The sequence below is a fragment of the Carassius carassius genome, chromosome 1 (genome assembly GCF_963082965.1).
Source record: "Carassius carassius chromosome 1, fCarCar2.1, whole genome shotgun sequence".
In the NCBI taxonomy this organism is placed as follows: Eukaryota; Metazoa; Chordata; class Actinopteri; order Cypriniformes; family Cyprinidae; genus Carassius; species Carassius carassius.
Window position 1 is genome coordinate 9,871,594 of NC_081755.1, and position 17,131 is coordinate 9,888,724.

At 45.2% G+C, this 17,131-nt stretch overlaps 7 non-coding genes across 7 annotated transcripts; all 7 read left to right on the plus strand.

Moving 5' to 3' along the window:
- The first annotated feature begins 964 nt into the window (after positions 1–964).
- trnal-uag (transfer RNA leucine (anticodon UAG)) lies at positions 965–1,046 on the plus strand. The gene has a single exon. It is a non-coding gene; the product is annotated as a tRNA-Leu (tRNA).
- An 864-nt stretch (positions 1,047–1,910) lies between these two features.
- trnal-uaa (transfer RNA leucine (anticodon UAA)) lies at positions 1,911–1,992 on the plus strand. The gene has a single exon. It is a non-coding gene; the product is annotated as a tRNA-Leu (tRNA).
- Positions 1,993–2,856: 864 nt separating this feature from the next.
- On the plus strand, positions 2,857–2,940 carry trnal-uag (transfer RNA leucine (anticodon UAG)). The gene has a single exon. It is a non-coding gene; the product is annotated as a tRNA-Leu (tRNA).
- Positions 2,941–11,500: 8,560 nt separating this feature from the next.
- Positions 11,501–11,582, plus strand: trnal-uag (transfer RNA leucine (anticodon UAG)). The gene has a single exon. It is a non-coding gene; the product is annotated as a tRNA-Leu (tRNA).
- Positions 11,583–12,446: 864 nt separating this feature from the next.
- trnal-uag (transfer RNA leucine (anticodon UAG)) lies at positions 12,447–12,528 on the plus strand. The gene has a single exon. It is a non-coding gene; the product is annotated as a tRNA-Leu (tRNA).
- Positions 12,529–14,336: 1,808 nt separating this feature from the next.
- On the plus strand, positions 14,337–14,420 carry trnal-uag (transfer RNA leucine (anticodon UAG)). Its single transcript has one exon. It is a non-coding gene; the product is annotated as a tRNA-Leu (tRNA).
- Positions 14,421–16,228: 1,808 nt separating this feature from the next.
- On the plus strand, positions 16,229–16,310 carry trnal-uag (transfer RNA leucine (anticodon UAG)). The gene has a single exon. It is a non-coding gene; the product is annotated as a tRNA-Leu (tRNA).
- The last annotated feature ends 821 nt before the right edge of the window (positions 16,311–17,131 follow it).

The following is a 17,131-nucleotide window of genomic DNA, read 5'->3' on the forward strand; positions in this document are numbered from 1 at the left end:
GAGAGCGCAGGCACACAGGGTAGCGTGGGCGAGCGGTCCAAGTCGCTGTATTAAGGCTCCAATCTCTTCGGGGGCGTGGGTTCGAATCCCACTGCTGCCATTAAATCTTTTTGGAAGACTGCTGTGGCTGTGCAAAGTGATGCTGCGTGAACGTCCAAATTCAGCCGCTTTAACATTTCTTGCTTTTTAGCCTAGTCGGTGCTGAAAGCCTTTCACGGCCTCTGCTCCTTTCTTACAGATGCACCGTGTTGAAGCAGGGACACCAATAGTTTACAATCAGAGTGAAGTTACTTCAAAACAGGAAAATCACTTGAATAAAATAACAGTGGAAAGCAATTAGTAGGCAAAAGGATGGAAACAGACAGATTTACTCATTGAAAAGGGCTTAGTGTGGTAGCGTTGCCTCTACTTCCGGAAGGTGGAAGGCGAAAAAAGGAATGGAAAGAAACTTTTCCACCGGTCGTACCGAGCCGGAGAGCGTAGGCACACAGGGTAGTGTGGCCGAGTGGTCCAAGTCGCTGTATTAAGGCTCCAATCTCTTTGGGGGCGTGGGTTCGAATCCCACCACTGCCAGTACATTTTTTTGGAAGACTGCTGTGGCTGCGCAAAGTGATGCTGCATGAACGTCCAAATTCAGCCGCTTTTAAATTCCTTGCTTTTTAGCCAAGTCGGTGCTGAAAGTCCTTCACGGCCTCTGCTCCTTTCTTACAGATGCACCGTGTTGAAGCAAGGACACCAATAGTTTACAATCACAGTGAAGTTACTTCAAAACAGGAAAATCACTTGAATAAAATAACATTGGAAAGCAATTAGTAGGCAAAAGGATGGAAACAGCCAGTTTTACAAATTGAAAAGGGCTTAGTGTGGCAGCGTTGCCTCTATTTCCGGAATGTGGAAGGCGAAAAAAGGAATGGAAAGAAACTTTTCCACCGGTCGAAGCGAGCCGGTTAGCGCAGGAGCACAGGGTAGCGTGGTCGAGCGGTCCAAGGCGCTGGATTTAGGCTCCAGTCTCTTCGGGGGCATGGGTTCGAATCCCACCGCTGCCAATAGATCTTTTTGGAAGACTGCTGTGGCTGTGCAAAGTGATGCTGCGTGAACGTCCAAATTCAGCCGCTTTAACATTTCTTGCTTTTTAACCTAGTCGGTGCTGAAAGCCTTTCACGGCCTCTGCTCCTTTCTTACAGATGCACCATGTTGAAGCAGGGACACCAATAGTTTACAATCACAGTGAAGTTACTTCAAAACAGGAAAATCACTTGAATAAAATAACAGTGGAAAGCAATTAGTAGGCAAAAGGATGGAAACAGCCAGATTTACTCATTGAAAAGGGCTTAGTGTGGTAGCGTTGCCTCTACTTCCGGAAGGTGGAAGGCGAAAAAAGGAATGGAAAGAGACTTTTCCACCGGTCGTATCGAGCCGGAGAGCATAGGCACACAGGGTAGCGTGGCCGAGTGGTCCAAGGCGCTGTATTAAGGCTCTAGTCTCTTCGGGTGCATGGGTTTGAATCCCACCGCTGCCAGTACATCTTTTTGGAAGACAGCTGTGGCTGCGCAAAGTGATGCTGCATGAACGTCCAAATTCAGCCGCTTTTACATTCCTTGTTTTTTAGTCAAGTCGGTGCTGAAAGACTTTCACGGCCTCTGCTCCTTTCTTACAGATGCAACGTGTTGAAGCAGGGACACCAATAGTTTACAATCACAGTGAAGTTACTTCAGAACAGGAAAATCACTTGAATCAAATAACAGTGGAAAGCAATTAGTAGGCAAAAGGTTGGAAACAGACAGTTTTACTCATTGAAAAGGGCTTAGTGTGGTTGCGTTGCCTCTATTTCCGGAATGTGGAAGGCGAAAAAAGGAATGGAAAGAAACTTTTCCACCGGTCGTAGCGAACCGGTTAGCGCAGGAGCACAGGGTAGCGTGGCCGAGCGGTCCAAGGCGCTGGATTTAAGCTCCAGTCTCTTCGGGGGCGTGGGTTCGAATCCCACCGCTGCCAATAGATCTTTTTGGAAGACTGCTGTGGCTGTGCAAAGTGATGCTGCTTGAACGTCCAAATTCAGCCGCTTTAACATTCCTTGCTTTTTAGCCTAGTCGGTGCTGAAAGCCTTTCACGGCCTCTGCTCCTTTCTTACAGATGCACCGTGTTGAAGCAGGGACACCAATAGTTTACAATCACAGTGAAGTTACTTCAAAACAGGAAAATCACTTGAATAAAATAACAGTGGAAAGCAAATAGTAGGCAAAAGGATGGAAACAGACACATTTACTCATTGAAAAGGGCTTAGTGTGGTAGCGTTGCCTCTACTTCCGGAAGGTGGAAGGCGACAAAAGGAATGGAAAGAAACTTTTTCACCGGTCGTAGCGAGCCGGAGAGCCTAGGCACACAGGGTAGCGTGGCCGAGCAGTCCTAGGCGCTGGATTAAGGCTCCAGTCTCTTCGGGGGTGTGTGTTAGAATCCCACCGCTGCCAGTACATCTTTTTGGAAGACTGCTGTGGCTGCGCAAAGTGATGCTGCATGAACGTCCAAATTCAGCCGCTTTTACATTCCTTGCTTTTTAGCCAGGTCGGTGCTGAAAGCCTGTCACGGCCTCTGCTCCTTTCTTACAGATGCACCGTATTGAAGCAGGGACACCGATAGTTTACAATCACAGTGAAGTTACTTCAAAACAGGAAAATCACTTGAATCAAATAACAGTGGAAAGCAATTAGTAGGCAAAAGGTTGGAAACAGACAGTTTTACTCATTGAAAAGGGCTTAGTGTGGTAGCGTTGCCTCTATTTCCGGAATGTGTAAGGCAAAAAAAGAAATGGAAAGAAACTTTTCCACCGGTCGTAGCGAGCCGGTTAGCGCAGGAGCACAGGGTAGCGTGGCCGAGCGGTCCAAGGCACTGGATTTAGGCTCCAGTTTCTTCGGGGAGGCGTGGGTTCGAATCCCACCGCTACCAATAGATCTTTTTGAAAGACTGCTGTGGCTGTGCAAAGTGATGCTGCGTGAACGTCCAAATTCAGCCGCTTTAACATGCCTTGCTTTTTAGCCTAGTCGGTGCTGAAAGCCTTTCACAGCCTCTGCTCCTTTCTTACAGATGCACCGTGTTGAAGCAGGGACACCAATAGTTTACAATCACAGTGAAGTTACTTCAAAACAGGAAAATCACTTGAATAAAATAACAGTGGAAAGCAATTAGTAGGCAAAAGGATGGAAACAGACAGATTTACTCATTGAAAAGGGCTTAGTGTGGTAGCGTTGCCTCTTGTAGCGATATGGAAGAAATCCATATCAGCTTTTCATTTTTTCTGATGGGCGGAAACCAATGAGGAAATTTAGAATAAAAGAGCGCTAGAAACGGAAGTTGGGGCGCGAGTAAAAAACAAAACACACCTGTAGGTTATTATTGGAGTGGGACACACGCTACCTGAAGCTGAAGGTCGTAGTATTCTTTGCTGGAATCTCTGTGCATGCGCTGACTGGGTGCGATCGCCAAAGTGACGGAGAAATTGTTCTACTGCGTCTGCATGGTTCGTTCGCCTGCCTGGTGCAACATAATCCAGCCTGGTTCGTTCGCCTGCCTCAGGTACTAGTGGTGATGTCCATCATCTTTTAACCTCACGCCAAGAGTTTCTAAACTCACGCCAAACTCTCGCCAAGTCTCCAAACTCTTTCTCCGGCCCAGGATTTGCGGCCGCTACACAGACTGCTTCACGCAGCCACCACCACACACACACACATACACGCTCATTGTACACGCACACACCCATACACAAACACTCGTTTGAAGTGTTTTTTTTGTGTGTGTTTTTTTTTTCCCCCTTCATTTCTTTATTTTGGCTGAAAATTGAACACAAACTGAGTTTGAAAAAAAGAACTGTTTGCCTTAAATATTTTGTTATTTGTCATGTGAGGTAAAGAAAAAAAACTCTGCGAAAATTTAACTTTGTGTAGTTTATTTTATTTTATTTCTTTGCAAAAATGTTTTCTTAAAATATACATATTTTTGACCAAACCCTTCAATTTCTGACTGTGTGTCATTTAAGCCCTATTCTACATTATTGTGGGTATTTGAAGGAATTTATTTTCATTTTTTGTGTAACGGTGGTTTGAGTTATCTTCGGGGAAATTGAACTTCATTACATATATATATATTTTTTTTTTTACTTGACAAGTTTTACTTGTCTGGCGCCCGAACAATTTAAATTTTATTAAGTCAAATTTGATTTGGGGCAGCCACCGTTACAGAAGTGGCACCCGAACAGGGACTTGAAACTTGAAACTTGAGACATGAAACTTGAAACTTAAACACTTAAACCTTGATGACTTGAAACTTAAACACTTAAACCTTGACAACTTGAAACTTAAACATTTAAGCACGTAAACCATGACCACTTAAACTGGTCATTTGAGCTTTGAATTTGAGTTTCCCTAAACGATTACTTAAAGGTTGGCTGTCACTGCCTATATTTTTTTGTGTTTGTGAAATTGTGGTGTATATACATACTGAATTGAAACAGTTTTTTCCTTTACTTAATGGTTTTGTGGGAAGATACTTTTTGTTTGTGAACTTGCACGTTGTTAAATATATAATTGTGTTACCCCTTAGTTGTCTTGCTGCCAAACTGACCCAATTATGTGAAAGTTGTGGAAACACCCATTTGTGTTATTGAAATCTAAAAATCTAATTATTGATTTGTGAAGTTAAGTGAATTGAAGTGTGAATTGGTGAATTGGACAATTGGACAGACACTTCACACTGAACTGTTAAGAGTATTCTGCTGCAATTTATTTTTTCAAACATTTATACATTGTTTTTTTTTCACTCAACTTGCATTTCACTACATTTTTACACTGACTGACTATACATACACTGACAATCAAACATGGCTGCCACTCCTCTGTCTCCATCCACTTTTGTGGAGATAGAACCACCAGCACCAGATGTTGCTACCCCAGTCTGGCCTCCAGCACCCCGTCCTCTACTTTCTTCAACTGGACCTCTTCGTGCTCCTTTCCACTTCACTCCTACTCAAGCCAGCACCACTGACTTCCCAGGAACCCATGTGCGGTTTGCAACTTCACCACTAGCTGGCAGTACTCCTGTTCAACCCTTCACCTGGGAGCAGGAACCGAATGGCGACTCCATGCAGATATGTACATCACCTGGGCCTTCATCTTTATCTTCAGTGGCACAGCAGGGCTTGCCTGGCATCCTGTCAACTCCTGGAAAAGGAATGCATCAACTCACTCAAGTTAAAGGAAACTGGGACACGTTGACACAGCATATGCAAACCCATGAAAAAAACATTGGTGAACTTGCCAAAGAACTTAAAACCATGACTGCACATCACGACAGCCTGATTTCTAACCTTGCTGATAAACTCAAGCAAAACCAACAAGAAATGCTCACCCACATTTCTGAAAGTAAGAAGCATGTGAAGGAAGAGACTGATCAACTCACTAAGTCACTTAAAGTCATGATGTCTGATGAACTTCACAAAGCTAAGACTACGTATGTGTCTGAAGTACGGTTCATGATTGACCAACTTCAAGTGGAGCTTCAGCAGGACATCAAAACCTACCTGGTAACCCATCAAAAAAATTATGACCAGTTGTCAACAGAACTCACCCAGTGCACCCAAACCACCAACACCCTGTGTGCAACTGTAAAAAGCTTACAAACTGAACTTGAGAAAAGACTCGAAAAGCAAGAGAAACAAATGATTGACCTGCAGACAAGAGATTACTCACCCTTGCCTCTGACCACTGCAGTTTCACCTACATCACCAGTGACACCTCCAATGTTTCCTACTCCTGTTGTAAAGAGTGATCATCTTAAGATTACATTTCCTACTTTTGGGAGACAGTCAGATGACTTGGACCCCTTGCTCTATCTAACTCGATGTCAGGATTTCTTGGCGTTACATCCTCTTACTAATGCTGACATCCTGGCCACTTTCCGCACTGTCCTTTATGGTACTGCCCGGGACTGGTGGGAAGTTGCACGATCCTCAATAACCACGTGGGAAGAGTTTGAAGCTGCTTTCCTCTCTGCTTTCCTCTCAGAGGATTATGAAGACGAGCTGGCTGAAAGGGTAAGGACAAGAACACAGGGAGAAAGAGAGAGCATTAGGGACTTTGCATTTACATACAGAGCTCTCTGCAAAAGGTGGAAGCCCACCTTGACCGACAGTGAGTTGGTGAAAATGATTTTGAAAAATATGAATCCTTACCTTGCAAGCCAGATTCGCAGTCGGGTGAACACAGTCGATGAGCTTGTGAAATTGGGCCAACAGCTGGAAAAAGACTACGAACAACAACTGCAATATGAAAAACGTGTGAGTTCTAAGCAACCCCTATCCATGCCTCAAAGACCTATTCCCAACCGCCCGGCAGAGAAGCCTTTAGTGCAATGCTGGCGATGTAAAGGCCATCACTCACCTGGCAGCTGTCCTCACTTTGTCTCTTCTCAGTCCCAGTCACCTCAGTCCACCAGCCAACACCCTTCCTCCAATAACAAGCGGACAACATTTCCATCTTCTAAAGGTACTGGTCCATCTGGCAATCGCTCTGTGTCTGCCACCTTTCCCCACAATTCATCAACAACTGGTAAGAAACCACCACCTGCTGCAATTGTTCCACAACAATTAGTGATACCACTTTGCATTGGTACCTGGAAGGGAAAAGCCATTGTTGATACTGGGGCTAGCTACACCCTTCTACATGAGAATCTCTGGAAGGAGCTCACTTCACAAAAACTCCATCCATGGACCCAGGGTCCGCTCTACCTAGCAAATGGGGAAGCAGAAATTCCTTTAGGTTGGATAAACATGCCAATCACCCTACATCAAAAAGTATTCACCATACCTGCTGTTGTTCTATCAGCCAAAGCCCTGGCCTATGCAGTCGTATTAGGACTGGACTTCATCTTCTCCAGTGGGCTGCAGATCAATGTGGCAGATCAAAAGTATTCATTTCAGTCCAATCCTAAAGAGTATTATCCTTTCCAGCCAACAAATGCCAGTGTACCAGTTATCAGTTCCCAACATCCAAGGGGAAAGATGGGAAATAAAAATCCCAACAGCCTCTCCTTACTATCTTCTGTTCCTCCTCCTCAACTTAACATGTTTCAACCAGCCTGCCTGGATGAGAAGACACTAATTAACACTGCTGTACAGGATGCCCACTTACCTCCGGAAGGCAAGCAACAGTTACGGCAGATCCTCGAGTCAAACCCTCAAGTTTGTACCCTTCGTCCAGGACGTACTGAAGTTACACAGCATCACATATATACTACCCACCAAGTACCTATAAAACAAAGACCGTACCGCACAACACCTGCCAAACAAGCTGTCATTACAGAGCAACTGGAAGAGATGTTGACTGCCGGCATCGTAGAACCATCACACTCTGGATGGGCCTCACCTGTCGTCTTGGTCCCTAAAAAAGACGGAAGCCTTAGGTTTTGTGTGGACTACAGAAAAGTTAATGCCATTACAGAGAATGATGCTTACCCATTACCCAACATCACTGAGATCTTGGAGTCACTATCTGGAGCGGCCATCTTTTCCACCATTGACCTTAACAGTGGCTACTGGCAGGTAAACATGGATCAAGAAAGTAAACCAAAGACAGCTTTCACAACTTCATCAGGACTGTTTCAGTTTAATGTTATGCCATTTGGGTTAAAAAATGCCCCAGCAACCTTCCAAAGACTAATGGAGAACGTTCTAGGAGAATTGCGTGGAAACATCTGCTTTGTCTACATTGACGACATCATTATTTACTCACCATCTGTAGCCCAGCACTTCTCCGACCTCCAAGCTGTTTTTTATAAACTGCAAATGGCTGGCCTCACCATTAATTTAAAAAAGAGCAAGTTCTGTCTTCAGAAAATAACTTTTCTGGGACATGTTGTCAGCGTCCAAGGCATAGCTGCAGACCCAAGTAAAGTGGAGGCTATACGTGAATACCCTGTGCCCACCAGCATCAAGGAGGTCCAGCGCTTCCTGGGGTTAGCCGGGTGGTACCACCGGTTTGTACCAAACTTCTCCAGGATCGCTGAACCCATCAATGCACTGAAAAAAAAAGGATGTTCATTCCTCTGGTCACAACAATGTCAACAAGCCTTTGAACATTTAAAATGCTGTCTTACCTCTCCTCCCATTCTTGGCCATCCTGACCTTCAACTGCCTTTTACTGTCTATACGGATGCCAGTAACACTGGTCTGGGTGCTGTGCTGACCCAGCGCAAGGAACAGGGATTGGAACAAGTTATTGCTTATGCCAGCAGAACCCTGAACAAAGCAGAGACCAATTACACAGCCACTGAAAAAGAGTGTTTGGCTGTAATTTGGGCCCTGGAAAAATGGCAGCACTACCTAGAGCACAAACTGTTCACTGTCATCACAGACCACTCAGCGTTACAATGGGTAATGTCTTCCACAAAAACCACGAGTCGCCTCATCCGGTGGGCCTTGCGACTACAGAGATTTGATTTTATCATTGAATATCGCAAAGGAAAACTAAATATGGCACCTGATGCTCTGTCTCGGATTCACACCAGTTGTAACCTGTACACCAACCAACACCAACAGGAGAATGCTGAGTTTCCGATATCTCCAGCCACAATCTGGGAGGAACAGCACAAAGACCCTGTCATCACCAACACACTTAAAGCACTTGCAGAAAATGATTCCTCTTTTAAAGATCAGTATGAGATAGTGGAAGATAAACTCTATCACAAAACTCACCTGCCGAACAATCAAGTTCATTACAGAGTCTACATTCCTACCAGCCTTGTGTCGTCCATTCTACACCACTACCACTCTAATCCCTGGAGCGGTCATGTAGGTATTTATAAGACCTACAAGCGTATCCATGATGTTGCATTCTGGCCTGGAATGTGGACTGACATAAAACACCACGTCAAAAAATGTGTCAAATGCCAGACTCTTAAGGGAGAAAATCAGAAACCTGTGGGCAAACTACAGCAAGTCACCACCACCCGTCCCAATGAGATGCTTGGAGTGGACATTATGGGGCCAATGCCACGCAGCACACAGCAAAATGAGTACCTCTTAGTCTTTGTAGATTACTACTCCCGGTGGGTGGAATTTTTCCCCATGCGCAATGCTAAAGCTGAGACTGTTGCGTTACTTCTTCGGAAGGAAATTCTAACCCGTTGGGGGGTGCCAGACTTCATTCTGTCGGATAGAGGTACACAATTTGTGTCATCACTGTTCAGAGAACTCTGTCAAAAGTGGAGTATCAAACCTAAATTGACAACATCATACCATCCACAAACAAATATGACCGAGAGGGTTAACCGTACGCTCAAATGCATGATTTCTGCCTATGTGGACAACAATCACAGAAAATGGGACCAATACTTACCGGAAAAGAAGACGAGATGTCACATACAAGGAAAATGATCGTGTGTGGATGAGAACCTTTCCCCAGTCTAGTGCACAACATCACTTCACTGCAAAATTGGCTCAAAAATGGAAAGGCCCTTACCGTGTCATAAAACAGGTGGGTCCATTGAACTATCGAATAGCGCTAGAGTCCACTGGCGAAGATGTTCGCATAGTGCATGTGTGCAACCTGAAACCATGCTTTCCCACGGCTGAAGAGCTGGAATGCCAGGAGAAGAAAAGGCTCTGCCAGATATTCAATGAATCTTCTGATGAAGAGGAATTCATTGGATTTTAATTATGATTCACATTTCCACAACCATAGGTTGTCTTCTCCAGGGAGGGAGAGTGTAGCGATATGGAAGAAATCCATATCAGCTTTTCATTTTTTCTGATGGGCGGAAACCAATGAGGAAATTTAGAATAAAAGAGCGCTAGAAACGGAAGTTGGGGCGCGAGTAAAAAACAAAACACACCTGTAGGTTATTATTGGAGTGGGACATACGCTACCTGAAGCTGAAGGTCGTACTATTCTTTGCTGGAATCTCTGTGCATGCGCTGACTGGGTGCGATCGCCAAAGTGACGGAGAAATTGTTCTACTGCGTCTGCATGGTTCGTTCGCCTGCCTGGTGCAACATAATCCAGCCTGGTTCGTTCGCCTGCCTCAGGTACTAGTGGTGATGTCCATCATCTTTTAACCTCACGCCAAGAGTTTCTAAACTCACGCCAAACTCTCGCCAAGTCTCCAAACTCTTTCTCCGGCCCAGGATTTGCGGCCGCTACACAGACTGCTTCACGCAGCCACCACCACACACACACACATACACGCTCATTGTACACGCACACACCCATACACAAACACTCGTTTGAAGTGTTTTTTTTGTGTGTGTTTTTTTTTTCCCCCTTCATTTCTTTATTTTGGCTGAAAATTGAACACAAACTGAGTTTGAAAAAAAGAACTGTTTGCCTTAAATATTTTGTTATTTGTCATGTGAGGTAAAGAAAAAAAACTCTGCGAAAATTTAACTTTGTGTAGTTTATTTTATTTTATTTCTTTGCAAAAATGTTTTCTTAAAATATACATATTTTTGACCAAACCCTTCAATTTCTGACTGTGTGTCATTTAAGCCCTATTCTACATTATTGTGGGTATTTGAAGGAATTTATTTTCGTTTTTTGTGTAACGGTGGTTTGAGTTATCTTCGGGGAAATTGAACTTCATTACATATATATATATTTTTTTTTTTACTTGACAAGTTTTACTTGTCTGGCGCCCGAACAATTTAAATTTTATTAAGTCAAATTTGATTTGGGGCAGCCACCGTTACACTCTACTTCCGGAAGGTGGAAGGCGAAAAAAGGAATGGAAAGAAACTTTTCCACCGGTCGTACCGAGCCTGAGAGCGTAGGCACACAGGGTAGTGTGGCCGAGTGGTCCAAGTCGCTGTATTAAGGCTCCAATCTCTTCAGGGGCGTGGGTTTGAATCCCACCACTGCCAGTAAATTTTTTTGGAAGACTGCTGTGGCTGCGCAAAGTGATGCTGCATGAACGTCCAAATTCAGCCGCTTTTACATTACTTGCTTTTTAGCCAAGTCAGTGCTGAAAGTCCGTCACGGCCTCTGCTCCTTTCTTACAGATGCACCGTGTTGAAGCAGGGACACCAATAGTTTACAATCACAGTGAAGTTACTTCAAAACAGGAAAATCACTTGAATAAAATAACATTGGAAAGCAATTAGTAGGCAAAAGGATGGAAACAGCCAGTTTTACTCATTAAAAAGGGCTTAGTGTGGTAGCGTTTCCTCTATTTCCGGAAGGTAGAAGGCGAAAAAAGGAATGGAAAGTCAATAGACATGAACGTCAATAGACACCAATAGTTTACAATCACAGTGAAGTTACTTCAAAACAGGAAAATCACTTGAATCAAATAACAGTGGAAAGCAATTTGTAGGCAAATGGTTGGAAACAGACAGTTTTACTCATTGAAAAGGGCTTAGTGTGGTAGCGTTGCCTCTATTTCCGGAATGTGGAAGGCGAAAAAAGGAATGGAAAGAAACTTTTCCACCGGTCGTAGCGAGCCGGTTAGCGCAGGAGCACAGGGTAGCGTGGTCGAGCGGTCCAAGGCGCTGGATTTAGGCTCCAGTCTCTTCGGGGGCATGGGTTCGAATCCCACCGCTGCCAATAGATCTTTTTGGAAGACTGCTGTGGCTGTGCAAAGTGATGCTGCGTGAACGTCCAAATTCAGCCGCTTTAACATTTCTTGCTTTTTAACCTAGTCGGTGCTGAAAGCCTTTCACGGCCTCTGCTCCTTTCTTACAGATGCACCGTGTTGAAGCAGGGACACCAATAGTTTACAATCACAGTGAAGTTACTTCAAAACAGGAAAATCACTTGAATAAAATAACAGTGGAAAGCAATTAGTAGGCAAAAGGATGGAAACAGCCAGATTTACTCATTGAAAAGGGCTTAGTGTGGTAGCGTTGCCTCTACTTCCGGAAGGTGGAAGGCAAAAAAAGGAATGGAAAGAAACTTTTCCACCGGTCGTATCGAGCCGGAGAGCGTAGGCACACAGGGTAGCGTGGCCGAGTGGTCCAAGGCGCTGTATTAAGGCTCTAGTCTCTTCGGGTGCATGGGTTTGAATCCCACCGCTGCCAGTACATCTTTTTGGAAGACAGCTGTGGCTGCGCAAAGTGATGCTGCATGAACGTCCAAATTCAGCCGCTTTTACATTCCTTGCTTTTTAGTCAAGTCGGTGCTGAAAGACTTTCACGGCCTCTGCTCCTTTCTTACAGATGCAACGTGTTGAAGCAGGGACACCAATAGTTTACAATCACAGTGAAGTTACTTCAGAACAGGAAAATCACTTGAATCAAATAACAGTGGAAAGCAATTAGTAGGCAAAAGGTTGGAAACAGACAGTTTTACTCATTGAAAAGGGCTTAGTGTGGTAGCGTTGCCTCTATTTCCGGAATGTGGAAGGCGAAAAAAGGAATGGAAAGAAACTTTTCCACCGGTCGTGGCGAACCGGTTAGCGCAGGAGCACAGGGTAGCGTGGCCGAGCGGTCCAAGGCGCTGGATTTAGGCTCCAGTCTTTTCGGGGGCGTGCGTTCGAATCCCACCGCTGCCAATAGATCTTTTTGGAAGATTGCTGTGGCTGTGCAAAGTGATGCTGCTTGAACGTCCAAATTCAGCCGCTTTTACATTCCTTGGTTTTTAGCCTAGTCGGTGCTGAAAGCCTTTCACGGCCTCTGCTCCTTTCTTACAGATGCACCGTGTTGAAGCAGGGACACCAATAGTTTACAATCACAGTGAAGTTACTTCAAAACAGGAAAATCACTTGAATAAAATAACAGTGGATAGCAAATAGTAGGCAAAAGGATGGAAACAGCCAGATTTACTCATTGAAAAGGGCTTAGTGTGGTAGCGTTGCCTCTACTTCCAGAAGGTGGAAGGCGAAAAAAGGAATGGAAAGAAACTTTTCCACCGGTCGTATCGAGCCGGAGAGCGTAGGCACACAGGGTAGCGTGGCTGAGAGGTCCAAGGCGCTGTATTAAGGCTCTAGTCTCTTCGGGTGCGTGGGTTTGAATCCCACCGCTGCCAGTACATATTTTTGGAAGACTGCTGTGGCTGCGCAAAGTGATGCTGCATGAACGTCCAAATTCAGCCGCTTTTACATTCCTTGCTTTTTAGTCAAGTCGGTGCTGAAAGCCTGTCACAGCCTCTGCTCCTTTCTTACAGATGCACCGTGTTGAAGCAGGGACACCAATAGTTTACAATCACAGTGAAGTTACTTCAAAACAGGAAAATCACTTGAATAAAATAACATTGGAAAGCAATTAGTAGGCAAAAGGATGGAAACAGCCAGTTTTACTCATTGAAAAGGGCTTAGTGTGGTAGCGTTGCCTCTATTTCCGGAAGGTGGAAGGCGAAAAAAGGAATGGAAAGAAACTTTTCCACCGGTCGTAGCGAGCCGGAGTGCGCAGGCATACAGGGTAGCGTGGCCCAGTGGTCCAAGTAGCTGTATTAAGGCTCCAATCTCTTCGCGGGCATGGGTCGAATCCCACCGCTGCCATTACATTTTTTGGAAGACTGCTGTGGCTGCGCAAAGTGATGCTGCATGAATGTCCAAATTCAGCCGCTTTTACATTCCTTGGTTTTTAGCCTAGTCGGTGCTGAAAGCCTTTCACGGCCTCTGCTCCTTTCTTACAGATGCACCGTGTTGAAGCAGGGACACCAATAGTTTACAATCACAGTGAAGTTACTTCAAAACAGGAAAATCACTTGAATAAAATAACAGTGGAAAGCAAATAGTAGGCAAAAGGATGGAAACAGACAGATTTACTCATTGAAAAGGGCTTAGTGTGGTAGCGTTGCCTCTACTTCCGGAAGGTGGAAGGCGAAAAAAGGAATGGAAAGAAACTTTTTCACCAGTCGTAGCGAGCCGGAGAGCGTGGGCACACAGGGTAGCGTGGCCGAGCAGTCCTAGGCGCTGGATTAAGGCTCCAGTCTCTTCGGGGGTGTGGGTTCGAATCCCACCGCTGCCAGTACATCTTTTTGGAAGACTGCTGTGGCTGCGCAAAGTGATGCTGCATGAACGTCCAAATTCAGCCGCTTTTACATTCCTTGCTTTTTAGCCAAGTCGGTGCTGAAAGCCTGTCATGGCCTCTGCTCCTTTCTTACAGATGCACCGTATTGAAGCAGGGACACCAATAGTTTACAATCACAGTGAAGTTACTTCAAAACAGGAAAATCACTTGAATCAAATAACGGTGGAAAGCAATTAGTAGGCAAAAGGTTGGAAACAGACAGTTTTACTCATTGAAAAGGGCTTAGTGTGGTAGCGTTGCCTCTATTTCCGGAATGTGGACGGCGAAAAAAGGAATGGAAAGAAACTTTTCCACCCGTCGCAGCGAGCCGGTTAGCACAGGAGCACAGGGTAGCGTGGCCGAGGCGGGTCCAAGGCGCTGGATTTAGGCTCCAGTCTTTTCGGGGGCGTGCGTTCGAATCCCACCGCTGCCAATAGATCTTTTTGGAAGATTGCTGTGGCTGTGCAAAGTGATGCTGCTTGAACGTCCAAATTCAGCCGCTTTTACATTCCTTGGTTTTTAGCCTAGTCGGTGCTGAAAGCCTTTCACGGCCTCTGCTCCTTTCTTACAGATGCACCGTGTTGAAGCAGGGACACCAATAGTTTACAATCACAGTGAAGTTACTTCAAAACAGGAAAATCACTTGAATAAAATAACAGTGGAAAGCAAATAGTAGGCAAAAGGATGGAAACAGCCAGATTTACTCATTGAAAAGGGCTTAGTGTGGTAGCGTTGCCTCTACTTCCGGAAGGTGGAAGGCGAAAAAAGGAATGGAAAGAAACTTTTCCACCGGTCGTATCGAGCCGGAGAGCGTAGGCACACAGGGTAGCGTGGCTGAGTGGTCCAAGGCGCTGTATTAAGGCTCTAGTCTCTTCGGGTGCGTGGGTTTGAATCCCACCGCTGCCAGTACATATTTTTGGAAGACTGCTGTGGCTGCGCAAAGTGATGCTGCATGAACGTCCAAATTCAGCCGCTTTTACATTCCTTGCTTTTTAGTCAAGTCGGTGCTGAAAGCCTGTCACAGCCTCTGCTCCTTTCTTACAGATGCACCGTGTTGAAGCAGGGACACCAATAGTTTACAATCACAGTGAAGTTACTTCAAAACAGGAAAATCACTTGAATAAAATAACATTGGAAAGCAATTAGTAGGCAAAAGGATGGAAACAGCCAGTTTTACTCATTGAAAAGGGCTTAGTGTGGTAGCGTTGCCTCTATTTCCGGAAGGTGGAAGGCGAAAAAAGGAATGGAAAGAAACTTTTCCACCGGTCGTAGCGAGCCGGAGTGCGCAGGCATACAGGGTAGCGTGGCCCAGTGGTCCAAGTAGCTGTATTAAGGCTCCAATCTCTTCGCGGGCATGGGTCGAATCCCACCGCTGCCATTACATTTTTTGGAAGACTGCTGTGGCTGCGCAAAGTGATGCTGCATGAATGTCCAAATTCAGCCGCTTTTACATTCCTTGGTTTTTAGCCTAGTCGGTGCTGAAAGCCTTTCACGGCCTCTGCTCCTTTCTTACAGATGCACCGTGTTGAAGCAGGGACACCAATAGTTTACAATCACAGTGAAGTTACTTCAAAACAGGAAAATCACTTGAATAAAATAACAGTGGAAAGCAAATAGTAGGCAAAAGGATGGAAACAGACAGATTTACTCATTGAAAAGGGCTTAGTGTGGTAGCGTTGCCTCTACTTCCGGAAGGTGGAAGGCGAAAAAAGGAATGGAAAGAAACTTTTTCACCAGTCGTAGCGAGCCGGAGAGCGTGGGCACACAGGGTAGCGTGGCCGAGCAGTCCTAGGCGCTGGATTAAGGCTCCAGTCTCTTCGGGGGTGTGGGTTCGAATCCCACCGCTGCCAGTACATCTTTTTGGAAGACTGCTGTGGCTGCGCAAAGTGATGCTGCATGAACGTCCAAATTCAGCCGCTTTTACATTCCTTGCTTTTTAGCCAAGTCGGTGCTGAAAGCCTGTCATGGCCTCTGCTCCTTTCTTACAGATGCACCGTATTGAAGCAGGGACACCAATAGTTTACAATCACAGTGAAGTTACTTCAAAACAGGAAAATCACTTGAATCAAATAACGGTGGAAAGCAATTAGTAGGCAAAAGGTTGGAAACAGACAGTTTTACTCATTGAAAAGGGCTTAGTGTGGTAGCGTTGCCTCTATTTCCGGAATGTGGACGGCGAAAAAAGGAATGGAAAGAAACTTTTCCACCCGTCGCAGCGAGCCGGTTAGCACAGGAGCACAGGGTAGCGTGGCCGAGCGGTCCAAGGCGCTGGATTTAGGCTCCAGTCTCTTCGGGGGCGTGGGTTCGAATCCCACCGCTGCCAATAGATCTTTTTGGAAGACTGCTGTGGCTGTGCAAAGTGATGCTACGTGAACGTCCAAATTCAGCCGCTTTAACATTTCTTGCTTTTTAACCTAGTCGGTGCTGAAAGCCTTTCATGGCCTCTGCTCCTTTCTTACAGATGCACCGTGTTGAAGCAGGGACACCAATAGTTTACAATCACAGTGAAGTTACTTCAAAACAGGAAAATCACTTGAATAAAATAACAGTGGAAAGCAATTAGTAGGCAAAAGGATGGAAACAGCCAGATTTACTCATTGAAAAGGGCTTAGTGTGGTAGCGTTGCCTCTACTTCCGGAAGGTGGAAGGCGAAAAAAGGAATGGAAAGAAACTTTTCCACCGGTCGTATCGAGCCGGAGAGCGTAGGCACACAGGGTAGCATGGCCGAGTGGTCCAAGGTGCTGTATTAAGGCTCTAGTCTCTTCGGGTGCATGGGTTTGAATCCCACCGCTGCCAGTACATCTTTTTGGAAGACAGCTGTGGCTGCGCAAAGTGATGCTGCATGAACGTCCAAATTCAGCCGCTTTTACATTCCTTGCTTTTTAGTCAAGTCGGTGCTGAAAGACTTTCACGGCCTCTGCTCCTTTCTTACAGATGCAACGTGTTGAAGCAGGAACACCAATAGTTTACAATCACAGTGAAGTTACTTCAGAACAGGAAAATCACTTGAATCAAATAACAGTGGAAAGCAATTAGTAGGCAAAAGGTTGGAAACAGACAGTTTTACTCATTGAAAAGGGCTTAGTGTGGTAGCGTTGCCTCTATTTCCGGAAGGTGGAAGGCGAAAAAAGGAATGGAAAGAAA